The 16,304-nt window shown below is 40.9% G+C and overlaps 1 long non-coding RNA gene across 1 annotated transcript in view; it reads left to right on the forward strand.

The window, feature by feature from the left end:
- Positions 1–758: 758 nt before the first annotated feature.
- The window catches only part of LOC102010579, a 24,667-nt gene continuing 9,121 nt past the window's right edge, over positions 759–16,304 (forward strand). Inside the window, exons 1-2 of the long non-coding RNA XR_260358.2 lie at positions 759–952; positions 1,637–1,811. This is a non-coding gene — a long non-coding RNA (uncharacterized LOC102010579). The remainder of the gene's footprint in view (positions 953–1,636; positions 1,812–16,304) is intronic.

Raw genomic sequence — 16,304 nt, forward strand, 5'->3', positions numbered from 1 at the left:
CAGTAATCTATACATGTGTGTGTGTTTGGATTAATTCAGCGAACCTTAAGGACAATTCTATGGAGGGTGAACAAACATAGTCCTTTCATCATCAGGCAGCATCAAGATTTCTGGCAGCCAAAATGGGAGGAAGGTGGCCTTTAATAGCAACTCGGTTTCTTAAGTCTGAGTCAGCTTAGGTCTTTTCTTATTAGAGAGTGGGGAAGTGAACTAAATAATTCATAATTCCACCAGCTGATCCCCACAGAACATCCCCCAGATATGCATGTCTGTAAAATTTGCTTTGTTAACGGCTGCCTCACTGGGAGCAAGGCCAGGACCCTACATCCTGAACTTACGCCACGGGTGTGTTGCTGGGATCAGCTAGGACTGGCTTGTTTCTAAAGAGACAAAGTGCCATCAGCTTATGCTTTGATCATGCAAAAAAGAGACCATAGCTGCTTCTGAGATAATCAGCAAAGAATGTCAGGAGGAATACAAATGCGGCTGCCCTCTCAGATGGTAGTTTCGCAAGACAAAAGACATTGATATACTGGAAATAGCACACAACTAGGATCTGTGACAGTGCTGGGAAATGGCTTTAGTCTGCAAGCTGGACCACATGCCTGCCACCCCTTACCGAGAGGAACCAGTGGCCGTAAAGATAAGTTTCCCAGTATGACTAACTTTCTGACTATCCTTCTGCCTCTTCCCCCCATGCTGACAGGAAATGAGGTGTCGATGAAAATGCATAGCTGCTCTCTGGTGCAGTCTGCTGCTCTGAGGCACATCCTCCCTGGACAAGTCTTCTGGGGCAGGAAGGGCTGCCACCCTCAGTTCAGTAGGCTCACCATTGTCTTCAGTCTATTCTCCAGCCAGAAGCAGGATGAGCCTCACTACACCTCCATTCACTCTGACGTCTGCCCCAACTCCGATGTTGGGCTATACCAGTGAAAATGCAGAATTTAGGGAGGTATGTACTTTGCTTTTATAAATCGAACAGCTGCAAGTTTAGCCCTGCAACATCATCACATTCATTCAGTTTTATGTTTATATGTCACCATTTCTTAAATAATGTTCTACAGGACAGTGGTTTCAGGAATTATTAATAGGAAATCCCTGAAAGAAAGGGTTCAAGGGCAAGCAAGTTTGGGACACATGGTCCTACGCTTCCTTGAACTGGGGAGAGAGAAAGGGAGTAGCAGCCACACTTGAGTGATTGCAGGAACTCTTGGTTCATCAGTAGAAGGGGGCAGAATTCACAGTGAAGTTCACCTCCTATAACATATTTCAGGAGTCAGGGGAAGGACATTTCTCTCTGGAGACTACTTGGGAGAGCTGCAAGAACAGCCCTCAAGCCTCTATATTAAAATGCATTTTCAGTGCCAGATGTAACAAGTCTAAAAACTCAGTCTAATATTCTCTTAACAGCCATTTGTCCAGGAAAATTCTAAGAGTACGGGTGGCTCATGCTAAAAGATAAAATTGAAAGGAGGTCCAAAGTTGCCTGCAAAAGTCTTATAGTGAGCAGCAGCAGAGATGGAAATGGATGATTCAAGACCATCACCTACTCTCTTGTTGTCCTGAAATGAAATTTGATAATCAAGGAGTCAGTAATCAAACCCATGGGTTGAGAATGTCCATTTTTTGATTCCAGATGCAGCTGCACTACAAGTTCCCTTCAAGTGGGCAACAACCTGAGGGATAAAGAACTCATTATGCAGCAAAACTGCTGACTCTTCTGGATGATATTGGAACATGCGCCTTTCCTGCCTCCTCTTTAATTATCAGTTTGATGAAGACCCAGTAATCGGCCAAAGTTTTCTGCTCAGGTAAGCCCAGAAGTGCATAAAGGGGCAAAGGGAGACAACTTTTCCCCAAGGCGAACAGTACTGCACCACTCTGCTTCCTGGTCATACCTAAGCATGAGGTGAACAAGATTTACGTTGGTGTTTCAGCCTTTCTGGGACCCATGAGGCTTGAGAAAAGGCAGGCAGGGATTCTTTGGGTCATGATAGGAGTTTGTTGAAGGGACTGTGGCCACAGTGCCTGGGGATCCAGAAAACGGGCTGAGAGGGACTGACCACTAGCGAGCTGCAACAAATAATTTTTCTTCACTTCTCAGTGCTTCTTCTATTTCCTAACCTTTAAAATGAGGAGATTTATATGATGACCTCAGGGAATCTTTTGGCTACATGTGTAATCACTAGACTATGGTTCTAAGTAAATTGGAATCTTTCCTGTTCTTCACTGTGACTCTAGAACTAAATACACTTTTCTAGAAAGACTTTTAGAAAACAACACAGATATTCCAAAGTGTCAGATCTATCCATGCAAGACAAGAGAACTTGCAGTGTAGAAAAGAGCACCAACTTAAACCATGACCATTTATGATTAGAGGTTCAAAGTGTGAAGAATAATTCTGCAAAAAACAAAAGGCTTGTTCCACAAAAGTTCTTGCTGAGATAAAAATAGACAGTGCCAGCCCAAGGCAAACTACAAATGTTAGGCATTGTTTCTCTATCTTCTAGGTCGTCTTTCCAGTCCTTTCCCCAAATCCAACAAAGTACTCATCATTGACTGTATTTGCATGTTTAAATCTTTAATCTCATATTGTGCAGTGAAAGACATATGTTAAAGGAATTTCCAGCAATAGAAAACAGATGGGAAGGTCTTTAGCAGCACAGTTGGGTGGAAGGCAAGGAAATCATATCTCCACCCTCTTCTGCACCAAAAACTCATGTTAAACTGAAACTTTCTGCAGGAGCAACGTTTCTTGTGCCCAGTGGCCTGGGGACTGGTGTGGAACAAAAGATCTACTGTAATAGTTTAGATCTAGATTTTTTTGGCATCGGGAATCAAACTCAGGACCTTGAGCTTGCCAGGCAGGTGCTGTGCCACTGAGCTATATCCCCAGCCCTTGTAATGGTTTAGATCTAAGACATCACCTTCACGTCTCCTATATTTGGAAGGTGATTGAATCATGGAGGACTATACTCAGCAGTGGGTTCATCTATTGGTGAGCTCAATAGTTCATGTAGTAGTAGGAGGAAGGGCCTGGTCAGAAGAGGTAGGTCACTGGGGGCATGACCTGGAAGGGTGTTTTCTTGTTCTCAACTCCTCCTTTCTCTCTCTGATTCCTGACTGACATGTTGTGAGCAGCTTTCTTTCACCAGGTCCTAATGCCATGTCATTTCTGCATTGGAGCTGGTTAGCCATAGACTAAACCTACTAAAACTATGAGCCAAATTATGCTTCTCCTTTAAGGGTCTGGTAGTTTGCCCCAGTGATGAGAAAGCTGAATTAATACATCCCAAAAAACGTGTTGTTTAACAGAACAAGGTGGTTCCTGGCATACTCACACTGATTTGCTCTTCCACACTAGGGAACACTCTGACTGAGACTTCTTCCCTTCCTGGGACCACCTTCCTACACCAGTATTCAGAACGGACCATGGGTTACTTTCCTCCCAACCTTCCCTCACAGGCAACTTCAGTTTCCAGGATTTCTGGTCTACCTTATCCTTTAGGATTAACACCAATCTGATACGACGGCTCTAGATTTCAGAACAAGATCCATGGTTTTATCTATAATTGGAAAAGGTGAAAGACCATTTTATATTATACCTGTATCAAAATATTGCAGATGCCCCGACACAACAGACAGTGAGGAAACAGAAACCATTAAGTCTAGGTACAAAAAAAAAAATCATTGCCCAAGGACAAGGACGAGAGAAATTTACCAGGAGTAAGATTTAGACCCTGAATGTGATGCATGCACAGCAATGGCACTAACAGTGAACAAGACCAAACCATGAAGGGAAATTTGTGATGAGGTCAGGTACTAATACTAGTGAACTAAACGATGGGAGAAAAATCTCTAAAAGTAACACTAAATGTATTGCCAAAACATACATGCACCAACTCATGGCCTCTTTCCAAATAAATACAGAAGTTGTGTATATGCTAATGTGATCAAACTTATCAGAAGTTTTATTAAATGACAACATTAAGCTGAATTACTTAGTTTTCTTAGATGTGACTTGTAACTGTCAAATTGTAGTTGTTTAAAATAATAAAAGATAGCATTATAGAAAACATTGACATTATTTGATTTATTTAATATCCAATTGTATGATCATATCCTCTGATATTATATGAAATATTGCTTTTTGGTGTGAAACACTATTATTTAATTACTTAATACTATCAATATTTTGAAATAAAATTGAATGTATTATTTGAGAATTTTTAAGTGTTTTAAAATTTTAACTAGTATAAACCATACAACATAGTATTTAAGAAAGTGACAGCATTGTCAGGCAAATTTGAGTACACATATCACTTAAGAAATGTGTGAACTTGTGCTTTGAGAGATTATTTAAAACTTCTGTACATCTCAGTGTACATAACAGACAGTACTCATACAATGAACACAATAAATTGCTATGACAGATCGATATGCCAGTCATCATCCAATATAAGTGTTGATGCTATGGAATCGAATAGTTGACCAAAATCTTTAGATTACTCAGAAACCATTTAATCAGAGATGTAGACATCATCCCTTCTTATAAAGATTATTTCTAAAAAATATGTATGTACTTAGTGATAATACTAATGAAAGAGTAAAAACACAGCTAAGATATCAGATTGTGGAGTATTGAGAGGAAAAGTGTGTAAACCACTTAATTTATACTGGCCCAAACACATAGACCTCAATTTCTATTTCAGAAAACCTTTGTCTACCTTGGAGCTCTTTAAATTTATACAAAGTTAAGCAGCATGTTTAAAAAAATTAATATCCTGTATCTTAAAGTGTCTATATTTTTCTTAGTTAATGATTTCAGCTCTTGCTTATTGAACTTTAACTTGTGCCTAGCACAAGATGGAGATACATGTTCATTCATCCTCAGGCAATTTGAAGGTCAACCTCTGCTCTAATTGGGTTGCTATTATTTTCCATTTTCTACACAATATAAATGAAGTTCAGAGAAGTTAAGTAAGATGCCTGAGGTCACAAAACAATTAAAAGATTTCAGACAACAGCAGACAAGTGCAATATCCAATTGTAGAATCCAATTTGCAGAACATTGCAATGGTAATATCTGTTCTATATCTACAGACTACTTTTCATATAAACAGAATTTCAACCATTAGTTCTCCTTTGAAACAAAACCAGCAATCCATTAACTTTCCTATGACATAGGCTATTCAGTAAGCCATCGGGGGAGCAAATAACTAAAATGTCATTTCAAACAACAAAAAAACCTAACTGCTGCTGGTGATGTTGGTACAATAGCAGAAAGAATTGGAGAAAACAAAGAACTAGTGTTTTTTAGATATTTCACAAAGTTACTGTGGAATCTCTGTCATGTGAGATCTTCCAAATAAAATAGGTAAATGTAAAATATAGATATCTATCACCAAAGAATGGCACCTGGAATAGCCCCGCTAAGCAGTGAGAGCTCACAGGCCACACAAACAGGAACAAACCATGTTCTCTAAAGTGTTTCTCAATTTTGACAGTGTACAGATGTTTTATGGATGTAGTCATCATAAAATCATTATTAATAAGACATGAGTCCTTTGACAGCTCTGGCATCAAATCCCTTCATGACAGCATCTCTTACTGACTACTTCAGAACAAGTGGTTAGTTTATAACTGCTACATCCATTTCAATATAAATTAGAAAGTGTTTTGCATATTGAATATGCAAAACTTGAGGCAAACTCACACTTTCATAAGCAAACTCCAGGACCTACATCTCCCAAGATTCTCCTGGTTTCACCAGATTCCACGTCTACAGACACAGTTTCAACACATCCATTCCATAAACAAAGACCATGTGCTTATGATTTTCTTAGTACTACGTTCTATGCAGCAAGAGAAGCCAGTAAGTGAAGACATGGTTCCTCTCTAGAAGCAAATTAGACACCAACGACATGGAATCACGTGTAACTTTATTGACAACCTTCTTGGGAGTTTCTAGGCCAGGAGAGTACTCCAAAGCCTCACGATGTCCCAGAGCTACTTGTAGATTCTCAGATGTCTTTCAGTCACCCCATCCATTTGTACTTGCTCCCATCCCAGTAGACACAAGCCTTCCTATTTTTGTAGGATTCTTATTTCCAAACTGGTTAATCTACTGAAACCAATTGCAGCTGTTTCCAGTGGGCTAGAAGACAACATCTGCACATTTTTGAGAGAGGAATTGAAAAAGCAGAAAGATACAATAAACTAACTGGGCATCTTTTCTTGCACGCCAGTGATATGGGAAGTACCTCAGCCTGTAGGTACTTCCATATGCTGAGCCTACAGCAGACACACCTGGATCACTCTCCCCTGGATCTGAACTGGGCATTGTCCCCTATAGCTGCCACACTTCTCTCTGCCTTCAGATATTTATGCAAATATCACTTTTCAAAAATGCTTCCCCTGACCACCCTATCTAAAATATTAAAACCTTCCCATTGCCCTTTCTCCTTGCGTTTTAATTCATCACTTATCACCACCTGAAAAGAAAAATCATTCCTTTAGCTTCTCCTCACACCAGCATAGGATGTCCCTGACAAGAACTTTATGTGCTTTTCGCTTCTGCTGATTGCCCAGTTCAAGTCATTTAAGAAGTACTTAATCAACATAAGTGGAGTTAAAACAAAGCAAAGCAAAATATATAAGACAAAATTGTTTTTAAGTCCAGAGATCTGAGCAGGGAGGTAAACACTTTTAAAAGCTGGTTCTGCCTGTTAAAACTTTCAGATGTTATTTTCTTTATGTCCTGGCATCTTTCACTTTGCTCCCATCTCCTAGAGCATGTTTAGCCCACAGCCTTAGGAAAGATTTATACAGGGCTTATTAAGGACTAAGATTTGGACCTATGTACATATCCAGACTCAAGATCAGACCTGTAGAAAAACCACAGACAGATGCAGAATGGCTGTTGACTCCACCACAGAGAGAGTCTGGTCATAGCATAGAAATGGGAGGCTCACTGGTTACCTGGAGGGGCTGTGGGGAGAAAGGAACCCTTATCCACCATTGGTAGGAGTGTATACTGGTGCAATAACTGTGGAAATCAGTGTGAAGGACCAAAATGTACAATAGATATTGTGAAAGAGGAAGAAAATGTTCAAATGGGAAGGGGATGGAGAGCAGGTAAAGAAGGAAGGGAAAAGAACAAAAAGAGAAAAAAAGGAGAAATGGAAACAAAGCTTCTATAAATAAGGAGAGGAAGAGGGTTTGGAGGGAGAAGAGGAGAATGTGAAAAAATGAATCAAGATATATCATGTACAGATACGAAAAATTCCCCATGATGAATGTGATATATATATATACATATCCAATAAAATTAATTCATCAAAAAATTTACTTAAAAATAAGTAAATACATACATACATACATAAACATCCTACAATGGATAAGACAGCCCACTACAATGAAGAAATGTCCAGGCCAGTACATCAATCCCACTGACTTTGAGAAACTCTGCTCTGTAGCCTTCTTCCCATGCCTTTATGTACAACTCTCTAGTAGATGATTTGCAATCCACTTAACAGGGCTTAATGTTCAAACCTTCAAGCTCCTTGAAGACCTCCTCTACCTAGGAAGTCTTAAGTCTTTTTTTAGCTGAGCAACTTCTATCTTTATTTTAAGACCTATCTCTTCTTCAAAAGCTTCCTGGTTGAATGTGCTTTTTGCTCTTTCTAAATTTACAGAGTTCTTTACTAGTCCTCTTATGACATTTATAGCTGTAGTCTGGACTAATGTACTGTAGGAGCTAAGAAAATAAAAACCTTGACTTGCTTGCTCAAGGCTATGTGGCCGCTACCTAGAACAGTTCTGAATATAGAAAGGGCTAGTGCTGATTGACCAAATGTGTACTTATCTGTGCTCTACATTCATCCCTCTCCTACCAAAGTTCTTCTGAGCTGGAAGGTGCTTAATAAACATCTGTCATCTCAAAATATTTAATTGAATGCACACAAAACAGAATGGAAATTTTAAATACCTAAACAATTATATATTAAATATTTACATATTAAACACACAAGTGAAAGAGAAGAAAGACAAAATTCAGGCTGTAGGTGTCCTAAGTAATAGTTCATTATCTCAATTTTTAATTATTAGAAAAAATCATGTCACAAGTACTTTCCAACATCTTATGTATCCTCATCTTTAAGCAAATGCCACCAAAATGAACATTCAAATGTGAACTGTTTATCTGGAAAGCGCATGGAGAAAACATACAAAGACAGGGTATCATGCTGAGGATACAGCTCAGCAGCACAGTATTTGCCTGGCAAGTATGAGGTTATGAGTTTGATTCCTGGTACCAAAAAAAAAAAAAAAAAATTCTGGGTATCCCCTTAGTTGTGACTGAGTTGAAAGTAATACACTGCCATGAAGTATAATGTTAGTTTCTAGTGACATAACACAAACCTTTTGCAACACAGAGACACTAAGTGAATGCTTACCGTGACAAAATTATCACAGTGTCTCAGCCACTTTCTGCATTGTTGAGACACAATATCTGACACCCATAAAGTAAGGAGAAGGGGTTTATTTGGCTCACAAAATTTAGAGGACCCAGTTCATAGTCGACTGGCACCAAGCAGGAAGGACCTGGCAGAAGGGCCTGCCAAGGATGAAAACTCCTCACACCATGGCAGCCAGGAAGCAGAGGAAAAAAGGGAGGAGCCAGAGAAAGAAATACATTGTTCCAGGTCACATCCCCTGTGAACTGCCTCTTCTGGAAGACTGGGGTAGAAGCAGTAGACTAATTAATCTGGCAGAGGAAATTTCAAAGCAACTGTGGACTGAATCCTCTAAAAACTACAAGCCAAATCAACTTCTCCCCCTTTAATTTTTGGATGTTGAGTACTGTGTCTACGATAACTTTTGGTACCAGGAGTTAGGGCTGTTTCTATGACTGTACCTGACTGCGGTTCAGAAACATTTGGAACTGGTTTGCCAGATGAGTTTGGAAAGGTATGGAGATGCTCACTACAGAAACACTAGAAAGCTATAAGCTGACTTTGATGGGTGATTCTGGTCAGAGCTGAGAGGACCAAAATTCTTACAGAAACACAGAAAGGCAAGGCTCAGGAGGTTTTAGTTGGGAACAAGGCTTCTATCGGCAATTGGACTCAAGACCGTGTGAGTTATACTATGGCAGAAAATTTGTCTAAATTTTGCCCAGGTCATCCAACTTTGCAGGAGAATTAAGATTAAGACCAGCAACCAATTAATCTGCCAGAAGAAATTTCAAGAAGCTCAATGCTTAGGCTATTACATGGGTACTGTTGGAAGTTTTAGTAAGACCTACAGTGAGAATCAGGAACAAAAACTGAGGTGAAAAATTTTCAGTGTCCCCAGAAAAGAAGCACCTGTCAAGCTGAAGAAAAGAAGAGCATGATTGCTGAGATTAGCATTAGAACAATAGAAAATACTTTGCATTTGGACAGTAGAAAAGATGGCATGAGTACCTCTCAAGACTCAGCAAGAGTCAAGGATGAAAAAACATAAAGGTAGACTCCTTTGAAAGATTTTGCTTTAAGAAACCACTAGAGTGCCCTGCTCAAGAAGGTCCTACAGAATTAGTACTGTAGGATTCAGTTCACAGTGCTCAGCCATCCAGGAACTTGGAAACTTCTGCAGCCATGATCCATGGGTATCCAGCTACAGCTTGAGCTGCCAGCAGATCTTGGCCTCATCCCACTGATGCTAGTTTTACTGGCATGAAGAATGTAAGCCAAGTAGCCAGAGAGGCTTCCACCCAGATTTCAGAAGAAGGCCTGGGAGGTCAGGTAGTGTGCCCCTGAGGCAGCAGTGCATGAAGTTATGGTCAGAGAAGCGCCAGAGACCTCAGGAAATTAGAAAAGTCAGGAACATGGAATGTCTAAAGAATCTCACAGGTAGTGACCACAACCACTCCAAGAGAGGCCATGAGGACTGCATCCAGCAATGCCATAGGGATGAGGCTACCCAAGGTCTTTGGAGCTCACATCTCATCACAACTTACCCTGAGTAATGTACATAGAACTATAGGACTTAATATTTGTCTGTGGAGTTTTGGCCTTTGGTCCCATTCTTCTCTATCCCCATGTCATTTCCTTTGAAAAAGAAAATATTTACCCTGTGTCACTGTATATTGTATGTACTTAATTTTTTTTTTAATTTTACATGAGATCATAGCTAAGAGTTTGTCTTGTTTCTGAGAGGACACTTCAGATTTGGACTTTTTAGCAATGTTGAAACTGTTAAAACTTTGGCAACTCTTAGAGATGAACTAAATAAATTTTACATAAAGAGGTGGACATGTATCTTTGGGAGCCAAGGGAAAAATGTTATGGTTTACCTCTAGCAGATCTCCACAAATTCTCATGTGTTCAGAGGTGGGTTTTTAGGAAGGTGTTTGGATCATGGGAGTGTTATATTCATCAGTGGATTCATCCACTCAAGAGTTCAGAGCCAAATGTGCTACTAGGAGGTAGGGTCTGTCAGAAGAGGCAGGTCCCTGGGGCTGTGATCTGGAAAAGTGTATCTCCCTCCTAGCTCCTTCTTTCTCTCTCTGCTTCCTAGATGCTACTCTACCACCACCCCTCAATTCCAACTTCTTCCCAGCATCCTTCTAGAGAATCAAACTGACATAGACAGTCAAAGACATCATTTTGTTATCTGATTTGTTCATTCACAACTGCTCATTTAGAAAACAAAAGAGCATGTTTATTGTCCATCAATCAAACAACATTAAATACCTTACTTCTTCAAAGATGTGTATTTAGCTCAGTGGACAACACAGATTAAGAGCACTATGTCTCAGGAAGGCTATAGCTTAGATGAGAGGAGAATCTTCAAGAAAAATGCTCAGAGGTCTTTCCAAGCAACTAAAAAGAATTATTTGCAATATATAAAAACTTCCAGGTGTAGAGGAAGACTACACCTCAAAGATGACTGTCTCAGTTACGTTTCTGTCATTGCTGGGACAAAATACCTGACACCCAAAGTTAAGTAAGGAAGGGTTTATTTAGCTCACAGTTCATGGAGGTTTCACTGCATATTTAGCTGGCTCCAAGGCAGAGTGGCACATGGCAGAGGGCAACAGTTCATGGTGGCAGAAAACAGCAAAAGCAACAAGAGAAAAAGGGAGGAGCAGTAGCAAGCATCCTCTTTCCCTCTCTTACATTGTATGCAAACTATCTGCCCCAGGGAGGGTATAGCACTCACACCCATAATTCCAACATCGGACCATGAATCAATCATAACTTCAAAGAAGCCCACCTCATGACTGCATGAGGCTTTCGGGGTACATCCAGACACAAACCATAACAATGACAATGTGAATGACCTCCCAATCTAGATAAAGCTTTCAGGCTGTGTTTGTAAGCACGTGTCTGTGTGCTCATATATGTGTGGGGGCATGGTTTAACTTTTGTCACTGTAGAAAGCTAATATGAATATTTCATATGCTACCAAGAAACTAATTTCTGGAAGTCTCAATTATGTCTAAACTTTATGTTTTCTAACTCTGGATTTTCCAGTAAGTCCCAGAGACTGGGGAAAGAAGCTGGCCTTGGTAGGAGCATGCAAAGCAGGCCTGAGTGCCTACTTGGAGGCCCAACTATCCTGTTTCACCAGGCCTAGCTGGGCTAATTTGGAAAGTTACTCACAAGGACTTGCCTGTTTGATCCAAAGGCGACATCAAAGGATTAATGTTCCATCTGCCAATTCTCACTTTTACGTTTGTTCTTTATTGCAATCATTTATTTAAAGAGGCTTATGGAATTAATAAACTACTAATAAGATGATCCTTCACTATATCTCTGCCAGGTGTGTTAGTGGAACAAAGAGAATTGTTGAATCAAATGCCAAGCTTTATGGTCCTTAACGGGGAGAGCAGAGTCTCCTGGAACAATCTCCACTTTGGACAGAGTCCCCACTGCACACCCAGTGACAATGCACACGCTGTCTCTCAGAGTCAGAAAGTTGCTATGGGAAGCAAGATGGGCATTTGGCCTTTCTGTACATTAAGACCTGGCGTATCCATCCACACATCATCCGGTTCTCTGATGAGCAATTCTGCACTGGCATCAAGACAGTTCAGTCACGGGTGCTTTGGGCAATGATCCTACAGTCGAATGGGCAGATAAAAGCACTGGACAGCAGCCAATTGCCTTGCAGATTTCACATAAACCACTCAAAACAAAAGTCTTAAAGGGAAGCAGGGAAAAGCAAAGCTGTCTGTCCTGGATTTTCACTGTCACCTGTGTTTCCATCTAATAAGTGAAGGAAGGTGGGAGGGGTGGGGGTTGGAAGATTGGCGCTGGGGAAATCTGAGCTCCAGGTGGACCCTGGTAGACATACTGATCACAGGTTGTGAGTCATGGCCAAACACAGAATTGTAGAGAACCTGCATTTTTAGAGTTCTATAATTTTAAATCCATCTCTTAAGCCTAAGAAGAACAAATAGGTGCACTGATTTAAAGTCTCTACCTTGTTGTTTTTACAAACTGGCAAGAGGTTCCTCAGTGTGGTTCATGCCAGCACCAGAAGCTCCAGTTAGGTTCTATGTGTCCAGATTCTAAAGATAAAAAAAGGAAGCCTTGAGGATTCTGGAAACTCTTTATAGGTGTCAGATCTTCCTGAAGAAAGGGCAATATAGGTTGAATGCATCCGTCCTCCCACTCCACTGATCCTTTCCCAATGTTGGCCCTACATTCACCTCGCCCCAAGAGACACAGAAGAGAATCCAGTCACTTGCTGAACAGTTCCAAAGTCATCACAGCTGTTCACAAGAGGTCACCATAAGTGGTGCAAGTAGACGCTCATGAGGAAGAGGAGAGGTATTGGACAGGAGACAACAAATTCAACATTTGTGTGAAGAACTACTATTATGATCCTCAAACCATCATCTGTCTCTCAGAAATAAATGAAGTGAAGACCAAAAAAACCTTAGGGTTTGCACAAAGTCACAGTGGCAGAGCCCCTGCTCGAACCTGGGTGTCCCGACCCTGTTCTGCTGTCACCATACCTGGAAACTGATGGACCGGCCAGTGGTGCTAATCTAAAAGAAGCCATAGTGAGGACCAGCTAGTTTAAGGATCACAGCACAGAGACTTTCAGTCCCTCTGTCCTTCTCACTGGAGTCACTCTCCATGACTAAAGTCAAATTATTCTTGGGAAGTTACTTCCCAACACCAACCTTGGGACCATCCTAGACAAAAATCCAGCTCAGTGCACCGTTCTAATACACAGAAATGAAGAGGAGAAAATACATAAACAAAAACATACTATACTGAGCAGCAGGAGCAGAAGAGAAATCAAAACAATAACAAAAAATATTAGTTCCCACTTTCAGTTCACCAAGCATTCACTACAAATGCCCAAAGTGATGTGCTAGGCACTGTGTGTTGGGAATGGTGCAGGCGGTGGAGGCGCATGACACTGGAAATGAATTTATAAGACTCTAGCCTCCAGAAGCCCACCACCCACAGAGAGGCATAGATATTCACCCTAGTAACTAGTACAAACCATGGTGTAGTAATCATGGTGTGGAAGTTGCTCAATTTGAGGCCAACAAGGTCAAAGTAACCAAGAGCTCACTTTCATTTCTTACACTAGCTAGGTCATTAGAGGAAGTGAATTTCAGAGCTAAACCACAACCACAAAGAAATGTGTAAATGGCGTGAGTATGGCAATACTAATTGTCCTTCTCACTAGAGTCAGTGAGAAGTTGGAGTCAGTTGCTGGTGTTTAACTTTTTTTTCTGACTGTTCCACATAAAATTTTATTTCTTTGAGGTTTTGCATTCCTACCTGCAAATAGCATCTGTCAACCATATGCCTCTTTGGATCATCAGCAGCCAACTTCTTGCGTGAGGCTGTGTGCTGATGGCTGTAGAGACTGACTCTAGTCCTCCAGGTTCCACCCCCTGCCCTGCTCACTCTGGCCATCTTCCATACATAGTGCCAAATGATTCCTGTCACTTGACAATAGGAGGCCCACAGAGCTCTGGTTTTCTGAGGCTGAGTCAGAGACCACCCTGAATCACACAGGAGAAAATGTGAGAAGCAGGAGACTATACCCAACCCCAGCTTTCCTGTGATTAACTCTTCTCCCACCCTGCACCCTGCTATGTTTAAGCAACTAACAAAGCCTGCCACATTTGTCACTGTGACTTTTAATAGCACAGCCACCTTTGACAAAGACCGTAAATCTGTCATGTGCTTTCTGGAAAATGCTATCCGTGATTCACTGACGTTTGTCCTCAAATCTGAATTGTGTAAGTATTAGACATTTTTTCAAAGCTCACGCAGAGATGCTGAGCTTTCCCATGAGCTATCTGTTCCAGTGCCAAGATGCCAAGAATGCCAAGAATGCCAGAATTCCAACCAATTTCTGCTTTTGGCCAAAGAAGCTTCCCAAATGCAAGATGAAGACCACTTAAGCAATTATGCTCATCTTCATTTTCAGAATGTGGGTTTATCTAGCTGGTAATGGGTCTTCTGCTTTCTGTGATTGATTTCTGGTCCTGTGACCTCTTTGATGTACTTCCTGCCTCACCTGTGGGCTATCAGGGACTTGGTTGCTTAAGATCAGTGACTTCTGGAGAACCTAATCTTCTAGAGCCAATAAGAACGCAATCATTGGAGAATGTCTGCTGCAATTCATCACAGCATCCCCATATGTTTTGGAAAACAGCAGTACTGGAAGAGACTTTTTTCCTCTGGTATCCAAGAGGGTCACAAAGGTCTCATGAAAGAGTTGTCTTCACCCACTGGCTTAAAATTTGATGGATGCTCTTAGGACCCTAAAGAGATTAGACCAGAAATTGGGCATCTGTTCCATGTCTAGGGTGAGTAGAGGCAGGTGACCCAGGAGAGAAAAGATGGATCCGCTAGAGATTGGCACAGGAGTACCTCTGTTTCTACTCTTTGTGGACAGTCTTATTTCTTGGGCTCCAAGAGCAGCTCTGGGGCCACAGAGTTGCAGGGTTTCAAGAGAAAAAGCCAGAAAACCATCACAAGGTACCTGACCTCATACATCTGAAGGGCCAGCCAAGTACAACCAACAGGAGCCCCAGATTGCTCCGTCTCTGCCTGGATATTACGGTTTTAATGGGTCCAAGATTTTAAGGGGTTGTGTTTTCTTTCAATTTCTTGAGTGTGTATATCTCTCTAACACTCATGTATTTATTCCTCTAGATATTATTACTTATTAAGCAAATATTGATTTGTATCATCCAATTTCCAGGCATTGTGCTAGGCACCGGAGATACTATGATTTCATTTCTGGAGCATACATTCTAATAAAGAAGCAGACTCTAATCACATAATAATTAATAATATAATGAAACAAACCATCACATACTAACAGTAGTTGCAGAAGAGTGGGTGCCATGTTTCATCACTAACTAATGTGAATTATACACGACCCATATTTACTGTGTGAATCTCAGGGAAACCATTAGTGGCCCTACTTGAAAAATAGGAAAAAAAGTTCAGATCACACAGTCCTCAAATTCAAACCTATATCTGACTCCAAAATCTTTCACTGTTCCATTTCACCAACTCTCCTTCTGTAGCACAGTAAAAAGACAAGAGAGAAGAGAAGGCCATGCCGTGAAGCCTTAGAGCTGTATGCTCAGCTTGACTACAATTGCTCAGCTTAACACATTAACATTCAGAAGCACTTCCAGCTGCAAAGGAGGTGGTTTAAGTTGACGGCACTAGATCATGACACGAGAAACGACAACCCTTCTGGGGTGCTCCTATACATTATAGTCCCCTTTTTTCTCCCAAATCTCCTATATCCATATATCCTATTCATTGAGTTGAAGATCACATTCTGGCCATCTAGGATCCTAAGGGCATCCTTCAAATTGCCAGATGGTAGGTGAAGACCAGGTACTCCTTTATTGGACCCAAATAGCCCTCCTAGATACTAGAGGAAACAAAAACACTTTTTCTTCCCATACTGTTGTTTTCTAAAATATATGGAGATGCTGTGGTCAATTGTGGCAGATAGCGTCCACTGACCAAGGTGTTATCTGCCCTAAAAGCATGGATTCTTGGAGATGTTGCTGGTTTTAAACAGCCAAACCTCTTATACCCCACAAGTAAAGAGGTACCAAGATATCAAGAGATCACTGGACCCAAAACCTGCCCAATTCTGTCTCTCCCACTTACTAGTTATGTGGTCTTGAGCCAGAGACTTCATTTCTTCAAGTCTCAAATTTCTTTCTGTAAAATAGATAGCTGTGTGACTTGCCTCACAAGATTCAATATAAAAAGAAAACCTAGGGGCTGGGGATTTAGCTCAGC

The sequence above is a fragment of the Chinchilla lanigera genome, unplaced genomic scaffold (genome assembly GCF_000276665.1).
Source record: "Chinchilla lanigera isolate Chin_1 unplaced genomic scaffold, ChiLan1.0 scaffold00015, whole genome shotgun sequence".
Lineage (NCBI taxonomy): Eukaryota > Metazoa > Chordata > Mammalia > Rodentia > Chinchillidae > Chinchilla > Chinchilla lanigera.